Here is a 12,192-nt window from a genome sequence, read left to right as displayed (position 1 = left end):
AAGTCCTTTGCTTGTATACTTATACTTATAATAATAATAATAATAATAATAATAATAATAATAATAATAATAATAATAATAATAATAATAAATTATTATTATTATTATTATTATTATTATTATTATTATTATTATTATCATTCATTCACTCACATCTATCTATCTATCTATCTATCTATCTATCTATCTATCTATCTGTCTGTCTGTCTGTCTGTCTGTCTGTCTGTCTGTCTGTCTGTCTGTCTGTCTGTCTATCTATCTATCTATCTATCTATCTATCTATCTATCTATCTATCTATCTATCTATCTATCTATCTATCTATCTATCTATCTATCTATCTATCTATCTATCTATCTATCTATCTATCTATCTATCTATCCATCCATCCATCCCTCTGTCTGTCTGTCTGTCTGTCCGTCCGTCCGTCTATTTATTTATTTATTTATTTATTTATATTTAATTGCTGTACAACAGCCAGGGACCGTAAAGGTACATAGAAATAATTATTAAAATAATGACAATTAAAAATAATTATAATTGAAAAGGAAGGGATGGAATCATATAAATGAATATAATACAAATGACATAAAAGATAACGAGAATAAAATTATAATACGTATCTAAACAAAATACATAAGTTAATAACTGACATGAAACTCAAAAACTATATATGCTAATACACATTAAATGGATCCAAGTTCAATTCATGCAAATTAACATATTTTATACATCTGGAAACCGGAGAGAGAGAGAGAGAGAGAGAGAGAGAGAGAGAGAGATTTTTGAATTTCTATTGTAAACAATTTTATGAAATCTTACATCCTTAGCAGGAAAACGAAAACTGATATTGCTTATGAAGGATTCACTGTCAATATCACTCCTAATTAGTTTACAAAAAATAAATAATCAAGATCTTAACGTCTGGCAAATAAACTACAGCAATTTAAATATTTTCAGTTAATCTCATATTTATAATCATCAGAATTAAGTAAAAATATATAAGAACACAAGGAAATAAATTTTCTTCGAATATTCTGCAATTTAGCCGAGTCAGTGAAAATAATTGATTTCCATACAACAACTTATAATAATAATAATAATAATAATAATAATAATAATAATAATAATAATAATAATAATAATAAAAAAATAATAATAATACTTTTCTTGATTTTCTTTTTTTAATTTTGTAAAACCTTAAAAACTTCGGATTTTATATCAGTGGCACACTGATTGACTTTGGGCCAGCTCTTTGTTTCCGGCATAGAGAATGTTATATTTCTAATTTTAAGTATTTGTTTCATTTCTTGTATTTGCTCCCGTTTCGGACAATTGACTGAACAACAACATCTATATCTGATTACCAAACATCAGTAGCTGATGTCCACACCTGTGGAGTAACGGTTAGTGCGTTTGGCCCGGATTCGATTCCCGGTCGGGGCAAGTTACCTGGTTGAGGTTTTTTTCCCTCAACCCAATATGAGCAAATGCTGGGTAACTTTCGGTGCTGGACCCCGGACTCGGTATGCCATAGTTGCGCCCCGCGGTCAATTGGGAGGCCTAGGCATGGCATAGTTGCGCCCCATAGAAATCAGGTAGTAGAATGGACATGGCATAGTTACGCCCCGAAGAAATCAGGTAGCAGAATGGACATGGCATAGTTGCGCCCCGAAGAAATCAGGTAGCAGAATGGACATGGCATAGTTGCGCCCCGAAGAAATCAGGTAGTAGAATGGACATGGCATAGTTGCGCCCCGAAGAAATCAGATAGCACCCCGAAGAAATCAGATAGTAGAATGGACATGGCATAGTTGCGCCCCGAAGAAATCAGGTAGCAGAATGGACATGGCATAGTTGCGCCCCGATGGACATAGTACACAAAATAAATATATTTTAATGGTAGCTGCATTGAAATCAGGTAGGCCTAGCATATGGTCAATTTTGCTTTTTAAAACAACACTTTTTTATCGATCTCTCACAATAAATGAACTGCATTTTTTGTTTCTACACCGATATCTTAACCCTACGATACATGGTTTCGAAAATTGAAACTTGAAACCATTGTGAATTGTTAATTCTTTACCTTTTTCACTAAACTTAACATTCAATTTAAACTAACCTCACTATACGCCACAGACGGTGTGAAAATCACTAATAAAATGTCAAGACTGCTAAGGCTCCATATTCCAACGACTCACTCATTTGAATATGTCAGTAAAGTACTGCCAACTTCATGGTGTTCATTTTTACTGTAGGCTATCGATAATCACAGCATAAACAGTAGAAAAACAGTTAATAAAGTATTGCCAACTTCATGATGTTCATTTTTACGGTAGGCTATCGATAATTGCTGCATAAACAGTAGAAAAACAGTTAATAAAGTACTGCCAACTTCATGGTGTTCATTTTAATAAATATTAAATCGAATAAGAAATCAATAAGGTTGGTTGATTACGAGGCTCGGGTTTCCGTAGTGTCTTTTTCTCTACCTAATTCATCGGGGCGCAACTATGCCATGCCCCTTTTCTCTACCTGATGGGAATGGGGCGCAACAATGCCCACAAAACAGGGACCCTTTTTATCTGCTGCATTTTATCTGAACGTGGGGCGTAACTATGCCCTGCCCCCCGGACTCATTTCACCGGCATGATCACCTTCATCTCATTCAGACACTAAATAACCTTAGATGTTGATAAAGCGTCGTAAAATAATCTACTAAAATAAAAATCAGTAGCTGACGGGCTCGTGGAGAATGTGTCTTCTACTCGTAACAACAAAAGCGCTCTGCTTTCTCTGCACATGTATCGGCCGTTGTTTCTCCAATTTATAAGCAGCCTTATCCAAGGACGTCAGGTATGCAAAACACCGAAAGCTGTTTGTCCATATGACTTTATATGCAGGTCCCGTTCCTTTTTTTTTACCTTTACGTGAATTATACTCATTTCATGAGGCATTCTCAGCGAATACGCCTCTTCTCCAAAAGAACGGGACCACGGATCATCATGCATGTTATTACGTGCTCTGCCAGATGACCGACATTTTGCTGACCTTGCAGGAAATCCAGATCAAAGGTCATTAATATCGCGTAGCCTGTGCACCCACATCAATCTATTTCGATATCCCTTTCTGGACACCATCTGTGCTAGTTAATTCGACGATAGCCGGCCATAAAAAATGTTTTTAAGTTGAATTGGACACCTAATATTTTATTGTCTCTTATAAATATTTTATACCATTTGTTTGCGGTTTTATTGAGACAGCAGTCCATAAGGTCCATCGCAGCATGTCTGACCGTGAAACTAGCGAACCCGGGTTCAAATCATGCTTGGGATAAGTTACTTGGTTGAGGTTTCTCAGGGTTTTCCAACTCATGAAGGCCCGGTTTCGTCAACATGGGTTAAATATATATTAACCCTGAGTTTATTAACTTCAGGTTCAAATTTTAACTCGTTCTCGCGACTAATGCGCTTCACCAAGCCTTTTAATAATTTATTTATTTATTTATTTATTTATTTATTTATTTATTTATTTAGAATATTAATGTGCGAAACAACAGCACAAGGCCAATTACAGTTTAGCACAAGATACAAACAAAACAACAAATGATGATGAGAATGAATGATAGAAATGGCAGTGAGATGAAATACAATCAATATAATAGTCTACATTAATCAATTGACCAAATGCAACAAAATAAATAGCACAAATAATAATTGTTAAAATTAGTTCAGTGAGATAATTAAAGTAATGGCAATTGAATAGAATGAATTACAAATGTATTAATGAAATCAAATAAATGAAGACTGAAATAATATAAGTAATATTGTAAAGATATGAATTGACAAGAATAGTATAATACATATCTTGACAATGGCATAGATTAATAAAACTGTCATAAAAACTCAAAAGATATACTACACTTTAAATGGATCCAAGTTCAATCCATGCAAATTAGCATATTTAATACATCTGCAGACCGGAGAGAGAGATTTAGAATTCCTATTATAAAACATTTTATGAAATCTTAAACCCTTAGCAGGAATATGAAGACTGATATTGCTTATGAAAGATTCACAATCAATATCACCCTTAATGACTTTACAAAAAAATAAATAATCAAGATCCTGACGTCTGGTAAACAAACTACCGCAATTAAAATATTTGCAATTAATCTCATAGTTATAATCGGAATTTGGTAAAAATCTATAAGAACACAAGGAAATAAATTTTCTTTGAATATTCTCCAATTTAGCCGAGTCAGTGGAAGTAATGGAGTTCCATACAACAGATGCATATTCAAGCTTGGATCTAACCAATGTATAGTATAAAATTAATAAACACATAGGAGTAGAAAAAGAATAAGTTATAGATCTAATTAGACCAAGCATTCTTAATGAATGGGTATAAATATATTGCACATGATCATGAAAATATAATTTTGAATCAAGTAAGACACCAAGATCTCTAATACAATCTTTCTTAGTAATTATGACATTACTAAGAGAATAATTAAAATTTTTGGGAAGTAGTTTTCCATGAGAAGGAAATAACAAAAGTTTTGGATTGATTAATTTTCATTCCATTTTCAACAGACCATTGTAAAATTGAATTAATGTCATTTTGAAGAATTTGACAATCAGCCGAACTATTAATTTTACGAAAGATTTTGAGATCATCCGCAAATAAAAGGCAGCTAGAACTTATTCTTTTACTTATATCATTTATAAATAATAAAAATAAGAGAGGTCCCAATGTAGACCCTTGAGGAACTCCGCATACGCTATTAAATGGAACCGAGAGAGAATTACCTAGTCGAACACAAGACTGTCTATCTGTTAAATAATTTTCAAACCAATTAACGTTGTTAGTGGAGAGACCAAAATTACTTAATTTATTTAATAAAATTTTGTGAGGAACAACATCATATGCTTTGCTAAAATAAAATAAATTGAGTCAATTTGACCTTGAGTTTCGACAACAGGCATAATGAGATTGAGATAGGAAATTAAATTAGTAGTAGTAGATTTCCCTCTAGTAAATCCATGTTGGGCCGAATTGATCTTATTTTTGACATAAAATGAAATGTGTTTGTGAATAATTTAAAAAATTAATAATAATAGTTTTATTAATAATAATAATAGTTTTATTTTCCCTGGCAGAGTTAAGGCCATCAGGCCTTCTCTTCCACTCAACCAGGATCAAATCACATACAAAAAAATACATACCGGTATACAAATATTAACTTAAAAATAATAATAAACATAATTAAGTAAAAAAGAGAGATTGAATACATATACACAATCAGTATTAACTTTAAAATAGCAATAATAAATATATATATATATATATATATATATATATATATATATATAATAAGAAAAAGAGACTGAATACATAATCACAAACAGGAAAATACATCTAGTATACAATATTAACTTAAAAAAAAATTAATACATATGAATATACTGTAGTCTCACAACTAAAGGAATAAAGCGTTTTCGGCAGAGAGTTACCTAACACCACTTTAACCCTCGAGAGAAAGAGGAAAAGTAGAGTAAGGTTGCCGAATTCCGTGATATATTTAATAAAGTCCATATTTATGCCAAAATTGTACTAAAATATTCAAATAGCACCTAAATGACGTTATTTGGACCTTTAGCTAGAGGTTTACAAGATTTTGTGCGAACCATTTCACAAGTTTGATATATAATATATGATTCTTCATTATTATACAGTGGCTCCTAAATCCGTGACATGGCTCCAAATTCTGTGATAGTGGTTTCCTAATTCCGTGATACTAAAATAATCCTCATTAATTGCTCAGAAAACAAACGTGTATTGGGGAAAACATTTTAAAGTCGTGGTGTATTGTTTTAATATGGATTAAGCAACAAATTACAACATAGAAAAAGGGCCTAAGTGACAAATTTCATAGAAATACTTGTGTAACTACAGGAATACATAGTCTACTATATATTAATATATTATAAATAAAATAAACTGAAAGTTAATTATAATACAAAATTAAATTTGAATAAATTAAATTATAACACAATTATTTCTTATTATTTGCATTTCTAACAACATCAGTAATTAAGTTAAATATATGCCCTATTATTTTATTATAATTATAATTGATATTTTCTATAACTTATTTCTATTATTATTTCAACGAAGTATTTTCTTTCATAGACATTAATTTTAACAATTTAGCGTTGGCATGACTGGTCGAGTGAGTCAGGAAGGAGAAATGTGAAAATAAATCGGAAAATGGGAAAGCTTCTGTAGCATTGTTATTGTCTCACAATGTTTAAATAATCATACACATTGATTCAGCTGACTATAATCTACAGTAATATAACATTTTTATAATGCTGTATTAATTCTCACCTCAAATATAAAATGTTTCTTCAGGAGCGGTCACAAGGGAAAGAAAAACTTACTGGTCAACCACCTTTCACTGAACAAAAGCTTCTGCAGTCGACTGCTTCTATTCAAAAGGCGGGTAGTCAATAGAATTGAAAAGAAGACATGTCCTGGCATCTGTTAGGTATTTCAAAAACGTAAAAGTCAGGGACCACACCTCCATGGGAGTCAATTGAAATTTTATCACGGGATTAGGCACCTTTACTCTACTAATCTGGAAGACCGAGACTGAGAATTTGTTTTTATGAACACACCTTGTTCGCGTTTCTTTTGTTTTCTTCCACAACTCCATAACAGTGAGCAAGGAAATGGAAGAGGTTAGGAAGAGAAACAGAAGCTCAAATTTTTCGGCAATAGAAAAATCTTTACTAATTGAATTAACAGCTAAATATAAAGACATCATAGTATTCCTATTCCTTCTTCTCTCTGTGACATATTGACATAATGTCAAGTCATCTGGGAGGAAGTTAATCTGTTTTCACAGTAATTTTAAGCAATATTGCTGTAGCTATTAGGCCTATCAAAGTTCGTAACAGTCTCCAAATATGCCAAAGAAAGATGCTGAGAAAGATACTAGGCTTATCACTGAGGGACAGAGTTCCAAACGAAGTGCTACAAAAGATGGCAGCAATTGACGATCCAGCACTGCAAGCCACCAACACCAAATGGAAGTGGGGAGGCCATGTTGCACGACTTAGAGACGGAAGATGGACGCAGAAAGTCACACTATGGGATCCCCGCATTGGCAAGAGATCACCCCGAAGACCAAGACGAAGATGGGCCGACCTCTTCAGTGAACGAGTAGGAAGCCATTGGCCAAGCAGAGCAAGACATAGGGAAGACTCGAAAAACCTAAGAAGACAAGCGAACAGCGACTAAAACAAGTGCGACAGTGCGACAGAAACAAGCGAACAATACCAAACTGTGCAGAATGTGAACCAAGTGAACAATTCCACTCTTACGCGGAGTAGCTCACCGCGTGAGACAAATAGAGCTCTCCCTCTAAAGGAGGAGGCCTTTGCCCTTAACGGGACATTTTTAGGCTAATCATTTCATTTTCATTTCATTTCATTAGGCCTACTGTCAACGTAGTTTGTAGTTCGCTCCGTAATCCCAAGCTAAGGACTGGGAAACGCCTTTTTCTAACTCCGATCATTCTTTCCACACAATTTCGTGTTCTTATTTGAGCTGTATTGTTGTTGTGCTGTGCTCTTGTTTGAGGATGTAAATATGGTGTTAATAAGTATTTCCTTAACGGATACCCACTATCACCAAGCAAAATTCCTTCATTGATTGTGCCCATTTCGAATTGTGCTCTAATGTGCGAGAGTTTTTGAAGATAGTACTGTCATGTACCGATCTGGGCCACCTTGCTAGTATATCCCGAATTTGGAGGTTGAGATTATTTAAACGTTAATAGAAAAATAACCTTTCCGGTTACGATATTATTTCCGCTCTGTTGCTTCTTGGGGGTTGGATTTTTACATACATACAATCTAGTGCACCCAAAACACTAGGAAAATGGTACATTTGATAGAAGTCAGGAATAACTCGCGAAGATTCTTCAAAGGAAGGAAAATTTACATATTATTTTTGTCTCATTGATGCTATAGCTGCAGGTACTTTAGAGACAATTCTACTAATAGTAGGTTTTGAAACTCCAACATTGCCTCCAATTGTTATATGAAAAGACACTATACCATAATATTTTAATATTACTAGTTCCTGCAACATAGGAGAGAGAGCCATATTTCTCTCAGTTGTGTATTCTAACCTCTCGTGAATTTCATCGACAATCTTACTGACCACGGCTTTCGACAATCTATACCTCTTATTCCTGAGATAGGTTTTGAAAATAATTTCTCTTGACCAGAATATTGTACGAAATGCAAATATAAATTTGGAAATTTATTCTTTGAAGAGGTGGAAAAATTCAAATATCTTGGAGCAACAGTAACAAATATAAATGATACTCGGCAGGAAATTAAACGCAGAATAAATATGGGAAATGCGTGTTATTATTCGGCTGAGAAGCTTTTATCATCCAGTCTGCTCTCAAAAAAGCTGAAAATTAGAATCTATAAAACAGTATTACCAGTTGTTCTGTATGGTTGTGAAACTTGGATTCTCACTTTGAGAGAGGAACAGAGGTTAAGAGTGTTTTAGATCAGATGCTTAGAAAACTATTAGGGACTAAGAGGGGTGAAGTTACAGGAACACGGAGAAAGTTACATAACGCAGAACTGCATGCATTTTATTCTTCACCTGACATAATTAGGAACATTAAATCCAGACGTTTGAGGTGGGCAGGGCATGTAGCACGTATGGGCGAATTCAGAAATGCATTTAGAGTATTGGGAAGCCGGATGGAATAAGATCTTTGGAGAGGCCGAGACGTAGATGAGAGGATAATATTAAAATGGATTTGAGGGAGGTGGGATATGATGGTAGAGACTGGATTAATCTTGCACAGGATAGGGACCGATGGCGGGCTTATGTGAGGGCGGCAATGAACCTCTGGGTTCCTTAAAAGCCATAAGTGAGTTAGTATTAGAGTACTTTATTTCTTCTAATTTTATATGCTTTCTTCTAATCGTGTAATAGTCAATCAAATCCCACTCGAGGTTCGATTTTCTATAGATAAATTAAAACCTCTAGTGAGATTACTGTAGATAAAACCATTTTATAAGCGGAAAAACATTTTTCCAATAATACCGAAATAATAGATGCGTATTTAATTCTAGTGACATTTGCCACGTTAATTCCTTTATGGAAAAGTACCTACATTCTCTCCATCCATTACATTTCTACTGCCTGCTCAAGTACTCAATAAAATCAGTCACTTTCCAGGAATTTATGTCTTCCTGTAACCAAACTATTACAAGGTCTTCGAACCAAGTCTATCTCATGGTATTGAAAACTTCTCTTTCATTGCTATACTGAAAGATTAAAAGTATATTAACAGAATAGAAAATAAATAGACTTTTTAGGCTCTAAAACATTAAAATAGTGCACAGTGGATAAAATAGTCATTTTAGGCACCATAAAACTCTTCCAAACGTACACATTTTATGTAACACGTGAAGATATTCAGTATAGCCAGTTTTACTTTATTTCTATAGAAAAAATAGACTAGGCATTTGGCCAAAAATACGAGGTCAAGTTATTAGGTAATGAAGAACCAGCAGATATTTTGTTTACATTCATTCATACAAAATAAAAGGTTACTGCACATTTGTATTTCACCTTTCATACTTAGAATGGTACTTTCAGACTGTTACATGTCGTAATATAATGTCGATATAATTTGGCTCTTAAAAAATATGTAGTCTACTTTTTTCCTTTACAAGATGAAAAAAAAAATGCATTATCGTCGGTTGCAGGAAGAGCTTTTGATTTAGATATATCTTGTATAATCGAGGAATAGTTAGAAAAAAATTAGTATTTTTTTTATTTCGGACATTCTGTTATAAGCACTTAACAAGGTTTTCTTTTTTCAAACTGAATTTTTTCTCGTGTTTTTTTCGTTGTAAAAATAAATTGCACGATCGTATTTTTCAGTAAAAAATTAAAAAAGTTTCTTAAATAATTAATGTTTTAAAAGTGCTTTGTGTGTTTTGCTACGGAATTATATACGTTTTACTCTCTTTTTTTTAATTGCTTATACTTACAGCATATTATGTTGTTTTTATAAGCTGTAACAGTGATGTTATTTTTTTGTATCTCTATAGAAAACAATATTTTGTATTATCTGCTTACATGGCGTATGAATAACTTCTGAAAAGACGAAAAAAATACGATCGTGCAAAAACTTCAATAATATTTCAATAACAACAAACTCTATTATCAGTAACTCATCACATGGAAACAAAATGAACACGTCACTGTAGTATGATAAATCAACATTGGGCTGTCAATCAAAATGGGCATCGTTGAAATTTATTTACTTACGAAAGGTTCCCATGAGCTTTGCTAGGTATTACCACATTCTAGTACAGGGACATCATTTTATTTTTACTAACATTTTTAATATTAACCTGTCTATACCTTTAGAGAACCGGAAACACCGCTTGCTCCCCCCTCCAAGACTGGAGTTCGATGATACTGGCGTAAAACACAAATCACTCTACTAGGTATAGGAAGGAAGAAAAGTAGTTCATCCATTTACGTAAACTAGGAAATATCGCGATTTTGAGTTTGATAATTTTCATTAGGTTTTTCTTTAATCAAAGTACAGTACTGTATTAAGAATAAGTGTTTTTACTCACGAAGTGAGTTATCCATGCGAACGTATCCATTATGCAGTGTATATTATACTGTCTGCAGCACATTAGCGTACAATATAGAGAAAGAAGTTAAATTGAAAAATAATCATAATATGAATATTTAAACACAATTTTGAAAATGGTGGCCGTTCATTTCGATACAGGCTTCAGTTCTTTTGTGCATATTATCGCACTATAGACTATTGCATCTAATTCCAATTGCCAGTTTCGTCCTTCGTACTAGTAACTCATGTTGAAATAATTCTGTACCTACTCTACGTACTGTAAATTCAATCTTCACTTCTGCCCGACCCGAAAATATAAAATTACTCAGACATGCAATCTACTGTCCGTCCAAGTGGTTATGCCGCAGGATTGTAGAAAGGGAGGAAATCACGTGACAGTTAATTACTTAACGAGGCCCTTTTATTTAAGTTAAATTAAACAGCTGTATAATATTACGTAAACTTCCAATTCCTAAGAGAAATTAATGTTTTCAGAAAAGAGCTAAGACAGCCCAGCTATTACAGAGGGGCGAGCAGAAGCAGGTGGGGGAAATCGGGATGCGACGTAGGTAAACGGATAGTACCTGTACGAAAATATGATTCAATATTGAAAGCTCTTTCGTACTATACTCAGTACCTCAGTACTGCTTACTATCTGCGGTCTTGGTTCTGTGTGGAGTTGGAACTTCCTTAGTAGAAGGGGTGGGAGTGAAGTACATTAAAAAACTCAGGTACAATAAAAATTGAAGTAAAAAATAAAATGATGTCCCTGTATATACAGTAACGAAGCTTGAGTTGTGAGGGTGCTAGGAACAAACGACTGCCGCATTGTCTGTAATGAGGCGATAATAGCGGTCCTAGTGGTCAGCAACTATCTATGGATGTATATTTACTACGTATTGAGCTTCGTGACTGTATATACTAAACTGTGGCATTACTTTAAAGACTATCTTTAAAAAGTGCGATGCTTTCGATGAGCTTATTTACGATTATGATTATATTTATTATTTATGGTTAGAAAAGGGTATCCGTACTTTCATTGTTGTTCACGGTGGTCTAGTAAATATCGTGCCTGTCTTTAGTTCCAAAATCCAAAGAGAAGTCGTTTGCACCGTGCTCTAAATTCCTATTTGAATATGACTAGGAATTTTTAGTCCCCAAACCGCGAAGTTAAGTCAGCAAGGACTGTAGTCAAGTGGAGGAACTATCGAATGTGTAACAAGGAATATGCAGCGATTAGCTTCAAAATAAGCAACATGCTAACATTGATCATAGCTCCGCCCGCGAAAAGCGTGACGTAACTTTCAATGAAACACCGGTTGAAGTTACGTAATTGAAACGTTGGGCCGAATAACGGTCTATGTTATAATTTTTCAAAATAGAGTTTTTAATGGAATAATGTTCTGTATAGTCTTACACAGCTGTCCCAAAAATTGTTTCTCAATATATATATATATATATATATATATATATATATATATATATATATATCTAT

The sequence above is a fragment of the Periplaneta americana genome, chromosome 8, assembly GCF_040183065.1.
Source record: "Periplaneta americana isolate PAMFEO1 chromosome 8, P.americana_PAMFEO1_priV1, whole genome shotgun sequence".
Lineage (NCBI taxonomy): Eukaryota > Metazoa > Arthropoda > Insecta > Blattodea > Blattidae > Periplaneta > Periplaneta americana.
The sequence above is the reverse complement of the archived record's forward strand: the minus strand, read 5'-3'. Positions refer to the sequence as shown.